This window comes from Oryctolagus cuniculus, chromosome 9 (assembly GCF_051225735.1).
Source record: "Oryctolagus cuniculus isolate XC-2025 breed Fujian yellow rabbit chromosome 9, ASM5122573v1, whole genome shotgun sequence".
NCBI lineage: Eukaryota > Metazoa > Chordata > Mammalia > Lagomorpha > Leporidae > Oryctolagus > Oryctolagus cuniculus.
Window position 1 is genome coordinate 73,452,092 of NC_142875.1, and position 15,871 is coordinate 73,467,962.

The window sequence follows — 15,871 nt, forward strand, 5'->3', positions numbered from 1 at the left end:
TCCTATCTTGTTTCGAGAGACGTGGAGGGTTTGGTTTCTGGACTGGGTGGAGATTGGCAAGAATCTGCTTCTCTCCTCTATGTTCCCTACAGTCTTCCCTTTGCCTCTCTTGGGTTTGGCAGCACCAGGATGACTATGGCAGTGGCAGTGAGGTGACTTCCCAGGGGTGGCAGAGACCTCTTTTTCTGGTATTCTCTTTTCACAGTGGATGCTTACACATTGAAGGTTAACAGGAGGGTCCCATAGCCAGGAGGAACGTAAAAGGGTTGCTATGGAGTTCTTGTATCCTCCCCTTCTTCCCTTCAGATAGCCAGGTCTGGGAACAGACTCCTGAGCTGGATTCAGAATTGCCAAAGAGCACTGCGTCCTGAATCGTCGGTGACGCCTTAACTAATGACTTCACCCTGACCTCCCCTCTTGTTCTCCAGGTACTCATGACTACAGTCTGCTTGGGATATTTTAATGCATGGGTCACTAAGCGTGCCTCCTAGCAGAGGAAATGAGTTTCCCAACTGTTCCACGTGGGCAATGCTTGGGGAGCTGCAGAAGATGCTGGGTCCCATGGTGCAGTAATAAGAAACCACTCACTGTTCACTGCCTCCCAGGGAACATTCCATGGCCTCTGGGGTTGCCCTGGTCCCTCAGGACCTCCTGGCTTATCTCCCAATCTGCCCTCCTGAGGTCCCACCTCTGGCTTTACTGTCATACCCCAGCCCCACCCTTCAACACCCTAGTGGCTGACAGTCTCTTTTCTGATGTTATCATCTGCAGGAAATCAAAACACCATGTGTGTGAACATAAAATTCTGTCATTTATTTGTACTACAGACTTCAGGAAAGGGGAAAAAAATCACAGCTCTCTTTTCATTAAAAAAAAAATTGGCACAATGTTTAAGCATTTGTGACCTTAAATCAGCCTGTTATTAACAGCCAGGAAATGCCTGACCCAAAGGTCCTCACTGCTATTATAAACTGTGAAAATTATAAAAATGGAAATAAAAAATAAAGTAATTACCTCTTCATGTGTTAAAAAGTTAAGTTGAATGGCCCGTTGCCATAGAGATGATTTCCTGTTTACTGTGCTGGTCTTCCCCAGCAGTTAAAGACCAGTCACCCAGCCAATGGGAAAACAGCATTTAACTTCCCATGTTCCATTAACATTTGTCATAGTGACTCAGTACAGCCTATAATTTACCAGTCAGTAAAATTCAGTAAATTGTATTTTCAGATATATTAGTGGTTTTTAATTTTTGTTCATTGTATGAAATTACCATCATAGCCAAAAGCACTACTTTATATTTCAAGAAGTGGGGGCAATCCCTATATTTAAAATGTCTTCGTTACCCCTTTAAAATGCTGACGATTTTTTCTGCTTCTGCAGAAGGATTCCCACAATTAGACTCTCTTGTTTCCTCATTGCTTTTAAGGCTGCATTGTTACCAAGAGCAATTCAAATGATCATATTCACGTTAGCAATAGCCAAAACCCAACTTCTGTTCTTGTTAACTATATATCAGTTCTTTGGGCTTTTTATCGAAAAGATCTCAGGATTCTAAAATAAACCACTTAGTACAGGATAAGAAGTAAAATTATTTGAAATCAAATAATTATTTGCCTGAATATAAACTATTCAGAAAAAAATTGCATCTATGCTAAACATGTACAAACTTTTGGTCTGGGCATTATTCCCTACACAATACAGTATAGCAACTATTCAAATGACATTTACATTGTTAGGTTTTATAAGTAATCTAGAGAAGATTTATAGTCACAGTGGGATTGTGTAAGTTTTATGCAAATACTATGACATTTTATTTAAGTGACTTGAGCATCCGTGGATTTTGGTATCTTCAGGTGGCCCTTGATACCAGGATGCCACCTGTAATTAATGTGGCCCAGTGTTGTGGTGCAGTGGGTTAAGCTGCTGCTTGCAAGGCTGACATCTCATATCAGAGTGCCAGTTCAAGTCCCAGCTGCTTTGCTTCTAATCCAGCTTCCTGCTAATGTACCTGGGAAGGCAAAAGATGACCCAAGTGCTTAGCCCCTGCCATACACATGGGAGACCAGGATGGAGTTTCTGGCTCCTGGCTTCAGGGTGAATCAGACCTGGATATTGCAACCATTTTGGTAGTAAACCAAGAGATGGAAATTCTGTCTGTCACTCTGCTTTCAAATAAATAAATGTGTATTTTTCATGCAATTAATGCTTTGATTATTTGAGACAAAATTCCAGCACATTGCATGCCCCATCCCAGGCTGTCTCTGACTCATTCTTTCACGAACCTACATGATTGAGTGTGTTCAGCATCACGTTATTGTACAGGGATAGCCATAGGGGTAGTGGGTGGCAGGGGAGGGGACAGAGAAGAGAGGTTGGGAGAACAAGGGTGGGTGGAGAATGATGAGAAAGCAGGGTGGGTAAAATGGACACTGTGCTTCCTCAGACTCACAGGCAAATTCAGGAGGTAGAAGCCAGAGAGGTGAGTTGTGCTCCCAGAACTGTGTTTTGAAGCCAACTATACAACTCCAACACTTTGAAACTTTTGGTCAAACTGCTTCAAGCCACTTTCCTCTCAGCTAAACGTTCAATTGAAAGTATATAATTCTCTTTTCTTTTCAACTACACATTTTATATTTCCTTGGTGCCTGGAAGTTTTAACAAGTCAACACATTTGTTCTTTTTTTTTTTTTTTTTTGACAGGCAGAGTGGACAGTGAGAGAGAGAGACAGAGAGAAAGGTCTTCTTTTTGCCGTTGGTTCACCCCCCAGTGGCCGCCATGGCCAGCACACTGCGGCCGGCACGCTGCGGCCGGCGCACCACGCTGATCCGATGGCAGGAGCCAGGTACTTCTCTTGGTCTTTCATGGGGTGCAGGGCCCAAGCACTTGGGCCATCCTCCACTGCACTCCCTGGCCATAGCAGAGAGCTGGCCTGGAAGAGGGGCAACTGGGACAGAATCCGGCGCCCCGACCGGGACTAGAACCCGGTGTGCCGGCGCAGCAAGGTGGAGGATTAGCCTAGTGAGCCGTGGCGCCGGCCCACATTTGTTCTTCAAGAGACTTGGTTACTCAAATCTGCAATTCTATCTCCTAGGAGTCATTAGATCTCTTATAAAACCTAACAATATGGACAGTTGGCTTAAGGCTAAGCTGTACCTTTGGATGTGCACATCCTCAATCAGGGTGCCTGGGCTCGAGAATCAGTTCCACTTCCAATTCTAGCTTCCTGTTAATGAGCACCCTTGGAGGCAGCAAGTGACTGCTCGAGGACTTGTTTTTTATCACCCACATGGGAGACCCAGATTGAATTCCTTGTTCCTGGTTTTGGCCTGGCCCAGCTCCAGCTGTTGTGGGCTTTTGGGGGAGTAAACCAGTAGATGGGAGATGTTTCTTTGTCTATTCTCTATCTACCTCTCTAATAAGTTTAAACAGGTTTTTTTAAAAAATAGAATTGTAAAGTATGATTTTTAAAGTTCCTCCATCCTGGGAACTCACACATGATGGAGGTCCTAGACTTGTGTGCTTCTTCAGCTCTTATTTCTGAGATAATAATGCCTTGAGGGCAGCAATCCTTTTTCATTGACCCCGTATCTCTCAAGATGTCTACCATGTGATCGTGAGTGTAGTAGAAACTAGGTATTGTTGAATAAAGAAGTATTTATGATCCAAACAAGATGAAGGAGTATATTTTACATGCTAACCTTTGCTTCCCTTTATTCTCTTTGCATTAAAGCCTCCTTAGCACTTGTGAACAAGCCTGTAGTATGTGATTTTGCAAGGTGAATGGAGGATGGAAGATGGATACAAAAGAGGAGTATGATATCATATTGATAGGTCTGAAGATTGTCTGAAAACCCCTAAATGAACTAAAATGAGGTTACTCTTGCTTTGCAAGGAATAGCATAGTATACAGGTAAAAATGAATGCTATTGAATAGAGCTACTCATTCATTTGTGGTGCAATGACCTTTGTCATACATTTTGAAACTTACATGTTCAAATGAAGGATGTGCCTTTTAGCATTTGGCGGCTACATATGTATTTGAAGCACGGATATTTCTACAAGTTTTCCCTTATAACTACAGCTGAAAGATACTACACAGTCCTGTTATTATTTTCTGGAATGAAACTCAAATCATTGTCAAATGTCAATCCTACCTGACCTAATATGAAAGAAAATTTATAATTTTATCATGATTACTAATTGTGGAATAAAAGAATTCCCCACATTTGGTTGGCAGGTGGAGAAACCTTGATTTCCTCACTTTTCAAAGATTAGAGGGGAGAGGTAGAAAGAAGAGAGTGTGTTGGGATGGCCTCAGCCATGCCTTTGAGGTCAGAGGTGGGTAGACACCTTGCCATGGAAATTGCGGACTAGAGGGTAAAGAAGCATGGTCAGGTGGCACAGGAGCCCACAACATTGATATAATCAGTTCCTACCACCTTCAACATCTAAGGAATGTCCCCCATTGATGCCCTAGGAATTAGAATTATGAACCACTGTTTTATTCATTACACAGTTGCTTTCATTGCTACTTGTTTTGATTCTTGGCCTTAGCCTTGGACAAAAGTTTTGGAAAGCTTCCTTTTTAACAGCTTATATTATTTATCTGTCTTCAGCAAGTTACATAAAAAGTATTGAAAAGTAGTGAGGCAGAAGCTGGAAGGTTTACATTGTGTTGCTCCAAAAACAGGAGGTGATGCACAAATACTTTTCTGTCTGACACACACAAAGCAGTGATAGGTGATGTTAACAGAAAGGTCAGGTGTGTCTATCTCTAAAGAGGCAGAGCATACAAGCAGTTGTATTTCATGAGTATTTCACGAGCCTCTAAATGCTAAATGATCAAACATTTTGATTCTAGAAAAAAGTGATCAAGACTTGTGTGAGATTTTTTGATTTGACATTAATCATCTGTTCTGATTCACATAGAATCAATGGGGCAGCTGTGGGATGCAATGAAAATGCTAGGTGTTGAGTTTAATCCGACATATAGGACTTTTAATGGTGAAGTTTTAGATAGGCTTATTAGGCATGTGTTTTGTGAGTGAGGATAGGTGATTGTGGGGATGTGACATTAGCTACTGTCATAGCAAAATGAGCACTTGGGTGATATGGCTGCTCTGGAGGCAGTACCAAGAGAAATGAAGGCTGCAACTGATAGAGCTGGGAGGATTTCATGGGGAGCAAGTTATCTTTGTCCTCTTAGGCATTGTATCATCATCATCGTCAAAACCTTAGTGACATGGAACTTCGACCCCAGTCAAGAAAACTATGGAAAAAGGTCTTTGAGTTTGTCAGTGTGAGCAGTTCTTCCACTCCCTCTCACCCCCAAGTACCTCTCTTAGCAAAAAGCCAAGCCCTGCGTCAGCCAACAGCAATTCAATGTGGACTATAAATACACACAATATCACACTTCTTTTAAAGAACCAAAAGGTAGCAGGTGATATTAATTCTAATAAAATGTTTTATTTAAGCCAATATATTAAAGTATTATCATTCTAGTCGATAACTAATATTTAAAACTCAAGATACCCTTTTCTTTCATCCTTAGCCTTTGTGAACCAGTGGTAGAGTATTTTGCATATAAAGCACATCCCAGCGGGGGTTAGCCACAGCTCTAACACCCCATAACTCCATGTGGCTGGTGGCCACACATCAGCAATACAGCTGTACTTGCTCCAAGTGCCATTCTCATGGGACAATAGGACATTGTCTTTGAGAGCTCCACCAGCTTTTTCATACTTGTGGCTGCTTCTCTGAGTTCTCCCCTGACCCACTTGTCCCCCCCCCCCCCAACTCCCCCAGCTGCAAGGGCTGTGAGCTGAGCACCGCCTTTCTCATCCGCACCTCCAGAGGGCAGCTCTGAAAGGAGTCCCAGTGAGCCCTCTAGTGACTGCTGTCAGAATGCACCGAACTTCACAAAAACAACCCTTGGGGAAACTGAAAACAAAATCCTACTGCAGTACCTTTGCAGGAGCGCTGCGGGAGTCACAGCTCTAAGCCATTCTTCCCAGCCATAGCCTGTAGCAGGACACAGGCCCGTGAACTTGTTCCCTGGGCAGCTGTGCTCCAGGGAGCTCCCTTCAGAGTTACTGCAATAGAGCTCATCACCCTTTCAGGGCCTGGCAGAATTCAGCTGTCCAGGAAGCTCCTAAGCAGCTTGCCATAGCCCATAAAGCATAACCTTGCCTGAATCCATTTCACCCCATTCCCCTGCCTATGGAGCCCTGGCTTTGGGCTGGTTCTCATATCTCCTCCCAGAGCTCATGGCAGTGGCTTAACCCCAGGACAGGAGCAGATTTGTCCCCCCTGACGTTGATTGGTTGAGATGCCAAGATTAACCTAACCAGTGCAAGGATTTCCTTGGACCTACAGACGCTTGAAGAGATCTCTGGAAGAGAGAGTTGTTCACTCTTCCTCTGGATTTGGTGGTGTGTGTACATGAAGTCTGACAGGGCTATGGCGACTGCTGCTGCTAAGAGGGAAGCTGTGGGGGAATGAAGCCCACACGAAGATGCAGAGAAATAGAGCTGGAACCCTGAATTAAAGTGACTCTGAAGTCTGCCCTTCTGCATTTCCCGAAACAGTAAACAAACCTTCTATTGTTTATACCATCTATGCAGTTGTCCGTGACCTGTAGTGGGACCCTCCCTAACTGAAACAGGCATCGACCCAAACTGGATTCCAGAAACTTCCTTCATACTCTACAGATAGCTGATCAGCACACAGAACTTCTTGGATCACCCCTCTAAATTATGTATATGTATACATGCTTAGCTGGGGGGCTAATATCCTAAATATATATATTAAAGATTTATTTATTTACTTGAAAGTCAGAATTACAGAGGCAGAGAGAGAGAGAGAGAGAGAGAGATCTTATATCAGCTGTTTCACTCCCAAAATGGCCTCAATGGCCAGGGCTAGGTCAGGCTGAAACCCAGAGCAAGGAGCTTCATTTGGGCCTTCACGTGGGTACAGGGGCCCAAGAACTTTTTGGGCCATCCTCTGCTGCTTTCCCAGCACATTAACAGGGAACTGGATCAGAAGTGGAGCAGCCAGGACTGGAACTGATGCCCATATGGGATATCAATGCTGCTGGCATCAGCTTAACCACTGTGCCACAGCACTGGCCCCCTAAATATATTTTATACATGTTTAGCTGGATAGCCAAACTGAACAATCTGTAAAAGGTGGAAAAGAGTATCTATTTACTTCTCCTAGGGTGGAACACAGATTTCATGGTATATTTAATTAGAAATACTCTAAAAAATTGAGAGACTCAAACCACCCTACATTCTGAGATTTCTATTAGAAAGAGTGGGAAACAGCAACATTGAAATAATGAGTCTCTGGTCCCTTGGCACAGGTGATCTGCTCAATTTTGTTCTGAAAATGATGGCCTCACTTGGATCCAGCAGAAAAATGATGTGACAAATCCGCATTTACTGCCCAATAGGCCAACAGCCTAACCCTGTTATAGGGACCCAGGCTCCCCTTCTCCTCCTACCCCTGCCAGTAGGTTCACAATCTCATGCCAGTAATGAGAAGTGAGGACAGGTGGCTCAGCCCAGGCTCAGCTCTGTGACCTGGAAAGCAGTGATTGGCCCTGACCTTGTGACAATGGTTTTCTCTGTTGGACGTTTTGACCTAACAAATTTGGATCCACTGCAGCTCCGTTCATTTCTGGTTGTTTCTCTTTTTACCTGTTCAATGATCTACAGGGTTCAAGCTCTTGCATTTTGTAGGAATGCCTAAACAATCCAAAGTTAGTCAGGGCCAGTCTGCACAACCTCATGGTTCTCCGTCTGTGACTGATCTTTTTATATCATTCTTATTTCAGAAATGGCTCTCGTCTTTGCCAATATTGCCTCCCTTTGAAATTTCTATTTAGCCAAATCTGTAGCCTTTGGCAAATTTCTTGTTCGGCACCTTGTGGAAGACAGACAATATATCTTAAAAGAAATAAGTCTGAGGCTCTAGACCACATTGCCTTTGAATTCTGGCTCTGCCACATAATAGCACAGTGATCTGGGAACATTAACAGTTTCCTTACCTAACCTGTAGGGACAGTATGTCTCAAACTATATGACTCAAAGTCTTTGATGCAGCTAAAGCATTTCAAACAATAAGTACATTCAATATTCAAACATAATCTATCACATAATGAGCACTCAACAAATGTGGTTGCTATGAAAACTGTGTCATAAAGAATTTAAAACATTGCTTCTCATATCATGAAATGTCAATAACTGTTAGCTGTTATTTTATGGTTATCATCACTAGCATAATTATTTCGTTTCTCTCAACCATCTTTACCCAGGGTTGATGGGAACCTAGAATGGGGAAAGAACAGATTTGTGATCACATGGATCTGGGTTAAAGTATTATTTCTGTCACTTACAAGTGTGTGATCTTTGTTGAGTCATTCATATACTCTGATTACCAGTTCATTCATGAAGAGAAGGGGGCTGAAGAAACTAACTTGAACAGCGCTGGTGAAGACAAGTAATGCTGGTGGTAAAACAAAGGGCTGGAGTCAGATGGTTACAATAAATGTAACCATCAATACACTCTTCCTGGTGAGCACTTCTAATAAAAATATTTTGTAGGGAGATGTCACTTCCTGACTTCATAAATACAAATGTGCGGCCGGCGCTGCGGCTCAATAGGCTAATCCTCTGCCTTGCGGCGCTGGCACACCGGGTTCTAGTCCCGGTCGGGGCGCCGGATTCTGTCCCAGTTGCCCCTCTTCCAGGCCAGCTCTCTGCTGTGGCCAGGGAGTGCAGTGGAGGATGGCCCAAGTCCTTGGGCCCTGCACCCCATGGGAGACCAGGAGAAGCACCTGGCTCCTGCCTTCGGATCAGCGTGGTGCACCGGTCGCGGCGGCCATTGGAGGGTGAACCAACAGCCAAAGGAAGACCTTTCTCTCTGTCTCTCTCTCTCACTGTCCACTCTGCCTGTCAAAAAAAAAATACAAATGTGCTTCAAAAATTCATGGAGAAATAGAATTAAAATGTAGTTTATTTTGGTATAATTTTTTTCATAAGCATATTATGAAAAATGCATGTATTATAATTTTTTGCACCGAACTAAGCTCACATTTTTAATTCCACTTTTTGATGTTTCCTCACAGTTTACATTCTCAACTAATTTTATGTATAGATGTCAGCACTGATTATTAACACATTAATGGTGACAGCTACACCAATATCAAGTTTGCAGAACTTTGATTGTTATAAAGGAACATTTCTTGTTGTTGTTTGTTTTACTTTGGATGCAAAATTTCAGTTGAAAACCTCTGTTTTCAAAAAGAAAAATAAGTAATGTAACCTTGTGACAATTAGCTGAAGATGTGCAATATCGATGGTTATGACAGGCTGAAGATAGGGTCCACCAGAACAAATTGACTTAATTTGTTGATTAGTCAGTTTCCCCAGTCATAGCCACTGTTTGGTTATTACCACCACTGCCACCAAACACACACACACACACACACACACACGCACACATTGAGTGTAATACGATTCTTTGATTTGTACACTGGAATCAACTCTCTTTGGCAGACTCAATTTTGGCACTCACAGTGTTCACACAGGTTTCAGCATTGGCACCTGTCACAAGTCCCTTTAGTGAAAGGATGAAGTGATCTGCTGCACTTGTCCTCTTTCAACAAGAACTCAGGAGGCACTGTCGAGAAAAAGTGGAAATTTAGAGATTCAGTGGACTTAAAAGTGTCAAAATTATTCTATACTACAATTCAAAGTACTTCTTATTTTCAAATCTTGTGAATTCATTGCAAAGCTATGCGTATTATAAAACAATTCATGTTACTAAAAATTTTTCCCAAGTAGCTACAGATAGGAGCAACACCGGAATAGCAAATACAAAGAGAACCAAAAATGCACCCTCATCTTTAGAGGATAAATGCCACTGTTGCATTCAATAGAGCAAATAATACCTTAATATATTCAAAAAGCATTAGAAGGAAGGGGCTTCATCATTTTTTCTTAAAGATTTTTTAAGAGGTCCTCTTATTTTATGAGCACTTAATCACATAAGACAAGAATAGAAGAGAAATGTTCTGCTTTCCTGGAACAATCTGTAAATTGACAGTGAGGGATAAGCTGACCCAGTGGTATTTGGGGCTAGACAAATGTTCCAATTGTTTTCTTTCCAATGTTTGGGTTTTTCTAAACCAAAAACACGTTTTGCCCTTAGCTCTTTCCCCCTGGATGTTAGCAAATCATGTATATTTGGAGGGAAATTGAATCCATATGTGTCTAATCTACTTACACTTAAATCATTAACGTGTTGTTTTGTAAGATTATTTGGGAGATGAAGAAATTTTTCAAGCATCTTCAGAACTCCTGTGGTCACACAGTACGAGTCTTCACTTTATAAAGCTGTCACTTTTTCCCATAGGTTCTGTAGCCTGGCCTTATTTGAAATTTACCAGAAAAATTCCTGATGCCATTATAATTTTAATGGTTGATACGACATGATTCCCCAATTTCAAGAAAGGAAGTAAGTTTATAAATATGTTTTAAAAACAAAGAAAGAAAAGGGAAGACTCCAAAGTCCCCTATGTCTCACTTACTATTGGGTTGAGATAATAGCAAATAAATTAAGATTGAAAATATATCTTGGATAGTTGGAAGCTTGAGCAAGACCTAAAATATTGCTTGGAATTATTAGAATACTTCTGGGCAGGAAGAAAAAGAAACAATGAGTTATACACCTGAAGGGCTGGTCCTCACACGTTCTAATAATATTTCTAAAAATCATAATGTCAGGGGGAAGGCAATGTAGGTGAGTTGTTAGACCACATTAGTGGGATTTCAAACAGAGCCAATGTGGGAACAAATAACAATCTTTGAGTTAAGACACCAACACTGAAGGACTTGCCAAAGCTGCCTTTTGGAACCTCTGCTGAATGGAAACTATAGGAATCCATGACCTTGACCATTTCAAGGCAAAAGAAAGTATCAGGAGCAAGCTCATATTTTTAATATTCCAATTAAATTGTATCTTTATCAAGAATAAATCCAATAACAACTCTAAGACACCACGGTAGAAAAATTTAAATGAACTTTTTGCCCCAGAAAATTTTATCCAATCTGTTTTAAACTACCCCAAGTTTAATTACCAAAAAAAAAAAAGAATAAAGGGAGTTTTGTCTTCTAATGAATGCTGACAACCCAGCAGGATGTCCCACAAGCTCTCTCTTTGTGAACACATGCTGCGGATCTGGACACGACATTCACATAGAGCAGAACTGCAGAGAGCCTGGCTGAGGGCCAGACTGATGAGAAAATACTGGGCAAAATCTGGAATGAGCTCTGGTTTTCACACAGCTGCCTTTTTCTGATTATCAGCGAGACACGCACGACATGCAGGCCTGAATGCAGATGAGTGAGCAGTAGATAAGAGGTTAATATACCCAAACACACACACACACACACACACACACACACACACAGAGCACTGTTGTGCTGTCATTTCCTGACTACATCAGAAACTACCTGTCAACTCATTGCCTCCTGGAACAAAATGCCAATGTGTGCAAGTAACACCTCAGCTCTTCTGAGCACACTCCAGAGGTGGAGGGGCAGGCAGGCTGTAACAGCTTTCGGGTAATGATCACATGCCAGGCTTGGACTCTCCAACTTCATAAACAACTAGCTCTCAAAATAACCTCGTGTGGGAGACAAAACTAACACACATTGAATGTCTCCTCCATAGAGAACTTGACATAGATTAATTAAGTCATTGAATCCATCCAAAGAGCCTGGGTTGATGTTGGGAACTTATCTTTTTAATTTCTAAAGTATTAACAAAATTTTCATATTAAACATGTCAAATATTCTGCAACTTTTCAATGGTTACATGGTATTTTACTGAATTAATGTATACAATTTATTCAATAATATCTTATTGTTGAACATTTATGACATTTGTAATATTTTGCTATTACAGATAATGCAACAATAAACTACCTTACCCTTTAAACAAGTGTTTGTTCACTCAATAGTAATTTTATGAGACTTTAATTACCAGAAACAAATTTCTGATATATTTTAAAGAATTTTGATTCATACAAATTATTTCTTGGTAAATGGAATCATTTATATTCCTGTACACAGGGTATACATTTTCTTACAAGACTATGACCTTTTTGGGTTTGTACTATACTAATTTCCTTATTGTATCACAGTATTATTCTTTGTTATAAAAGTTTGCTAATTTGTAATCTTTGTCTTTTTTTATTATAATGGCCAGAAATATGGCCTAATTCGTTGATACTTTTTGTTTTTATATCACAAAAATTATCTTAGATTTACCAATTATAATATTTTTCATTCCTTGTGTTACCCATTTTTACTTTTACCTCTAAAATTACTGTTTAACTTTTAATAAGGATTCTTAATAAATGAGTGGATCTTGAAAAAATTCTCATGTAATAATGGAAATATTTGATGTTAGCATTATGTTAGCACTGTTCTGATTACATACTATAGGTATTGATGTGGGATGTTTTTATTTTTAAATAAGCTATAATTATAATTTGACTACACTTGGAGTTGATCATGAGGCAAGGCAGTAATATTAATGTCTAAGTAGCCAGAAAGTTTGGTTTTATTACTAATTTCTCTCATGGCTTCATCATGGGCTGGGAATTGGGCTTATACACCTCATTTCATCTCTTAGGGATTTATTATCTTTTAGGACAGCAATTTTTGATCTATTACTCTTATTGTCTATCTGATGCAATACTTCTAAAATGTTAAATCTGGGGGGAGTACTTGGCCTAGTGGTCAAGCTGCCTGTTGGGGTGCCCACAGCCCATATAGGAGTGCCTGGGTTCATGTCTTGACTCTGCTCCTGATTCCAGCTTCCTACTGTTGTACACTTGGGGAGGCAGCAGGTGATCGTTCCAGTGCTTGGGTTCCTATCACTCATGTGGGAGACCTGGATGGTGTTCCCAACTCCCAGTTTCAGCCTGACTCTGGCTGTCCAGCTTGTGTGCATCTAGGGAGTAAACACGGGAATGGAGCACTCACCCCACCCCCACTATCTCTCAAATAAATTACACAAAATAAATGTTAAAAATTTAAAACTTTTAGAATTTAAATCTTGGTTGAAACCACAACATTATTCTTATTAAATGATGCCTTAAAAACCCTAAATGTTTTAGTATAATTATGATTCCTTGGTTATAGAAGAATTTTTTTCAGTATACAGCCAACAAATGTGTTTCATGGATCCTTTCATATATATTTGTTGTTAATTTGATTTTATCAATTTGAGTAATCTGAGTTTATCTACATCCTTATTTAACTTTTGTTAATATCTGTCTCATCAAATGGTGTAATGCCTGCTGACAGTCTGCCCCAACCCAAAAATGACAAGAAATTCAGCACACTTTTGTATCACTATTACTCTTCATTCTGAATATTTGTCAGTAAGTTTACCAGTTAGGCAAAAATTCAGATGCAGATAACAGAATGTACTGTAAGCAGATGTTTATACTAAGGTTTCTCAGATTTCAATGTGCATAAGCGTGACCTAGAGGTTATAAATGAAAACTGAGTACATTTCAGAAGATTCACTGTACGACTCAGTAGATTAAGTTGTGAGCTAAAATTCCACACTTTTTTTTTTTTTGGACAGGCAGAGTGGACAGTGAGAGAGAAAGACAGAGAGAAAGGTCTTCCTTTTGCCATTGGTTCACCCTCCAATGGCCGCTGCAGGGCCCAAGCACTTGGGCCATCCTCCACTGCACTCCCTGGCCACAGCAGAGAGCTGGGCTGGTAAAATTCCACACTTCTAAAAAAAAATTCTCAAATAATGCTGATGGTGCAGTGATGTTTAAACAGACAGGGATTTGTTGCTTGTGTGTAATAAGAGATCTGTGTTCTGAAGGAGGAGGAGAGGGCCTTTGTGCCTTAGATTTGCAGCAGCTTTGTCACTGAAACTCTGCCTCAGGAACAGTTCCAAATGCTCTTATATCTACAGAGTGACACTTATATCAATTCCCAGGGGCCTGGGATGGGTGGTGAGCCCTTTCCCCACCATGACCCCAGAGAGGTGTTTTAATTCCATATAAGTACAACATCTGTCTACAAAATGAAAAGGTAAGCAGATAAGGGAGCATTGATGGGAGACAATAACACACCTAATTTTTAAGGGGAAGAGATTGTGCTAAATAAAACGTGTCCAAAGCGTTCTTTCTTATCCTTTTTTAAATTTTGTATTAATATAAAGGGAGAAATTTTAAGCATCTCATAGGTATAGTTATAAGAAGATATCCATACTTTCCTCCCTCACCTTCTTCCTACCTCCGTCTTTTTCCTTTCTTTTTTTTTCCTTTAATTTTTACAAAGACATACTTTCAATCCACTCTGTAATCACAGGCCTAATTCACCACTAACCATAATGTTCAACAAGTGAAAATTAAGAAGACTCTAGTTTCACAGGAGTATAAACAAAGGCTCAAAACAACAATCACATCACAAAATATCTGTATCTTTCCTATATATATATATATTGTAATCTATATTAACTGCCACATAACAGAGAAAATATTTGATTTTGTCTTTTTGGGACTGGAATAATCATTTACAGTTGTATATGTTTTGTTGCAAAAAAAACAAGATTTTATTCTTTTTTTATGGTTGAATAGTATTTTATATATATAAAATATAATGTGTATATATATATATATGACCCACATTTTCTTTGTCCAGTCATCAATTGATGGATATCTGTGTTGATTCCATATCTTAGCTATTCTGAGTTGACCTATAATGAATATGGGGGTACAAATAACTTTTTCTTTTTTTTTTTTTTTTTTTTTTTTTTTTATTTTTGACAGGCAGAGTGGACAGTGAGAGAGAGAGACAGAGAGAGAAAGGTCTTCCTTTGCCGTTGGTTCACCCTCCAATGGCCGCCGCTGCAGCCGGCGCACCGTGCTGATCCGATGGCAGGAGCCAGGATCCAGGTGCTTTTCCTGGTCTCCCATGGGGTGCAGGGCCCAAGCACCTGGGCCATCCTCCACTGCACTCCCTGGCCATAGCAGAGAGCTGGCCTGGAAGAGGGGCAACCGGGACAGAATCCGGCGCCCCAACCGGGACTAGAACCCGGTGTGCCGGCGCCGCAAGGTGGAGGATTAGCCTATTGAGCCACGGCGCCGGCTACAAATAACTTTTTCATATGCTGATTTCATTATGGTTGAATAAATTCCCAGGAGTGGGCTAACTGGATCATATGGAAGATGCATTTTCAGATTTCTGAGGAATCTCTGTACTGTCTTCCATAATGGTTGGACTAGTTTATATTCCCAAGAACAGTGTATTAGAGTATCATTTTCCCCCACATTCTTGCCAGCATGTATTGTTTTTTGATTTTTGCATGACAGTCATTCTAATTGGGGTGAGGTGAAAACTCATTGTAGTTTTTATATGCATTTCCTTGTTGACATTTTTTCATGTGTCTGTTGGTCATAAATGGCAAAAGTTTTCTTTTATTTTCACAGATGATTTATGCTTTATAAATTAACACTGTATCTTGTAGAGCTTTCTGTATCAATTCATGGACAAAGGCAATTCAGAAAGTTCAAGGAAAATAGAATAAAGAGGTAAGGAGGGGCAGGCATTGTGGTACAGGAAGTAAAATAACCACTTGTGATGACTGCATCCCATATTAGAGTGCTAGTTTGAGTCCTGCTGCTCCACTTCTTTTTTTTTTTTTTAGGATTTTTTTCCATTTACTTATTTATTTATTTATTTTAGAAAACTTTGATTTAATAAATATAAATTTCAAAAGTACAACCTTTGGATTATAGCAGTTTCCCCCCATAACCACCCTCCC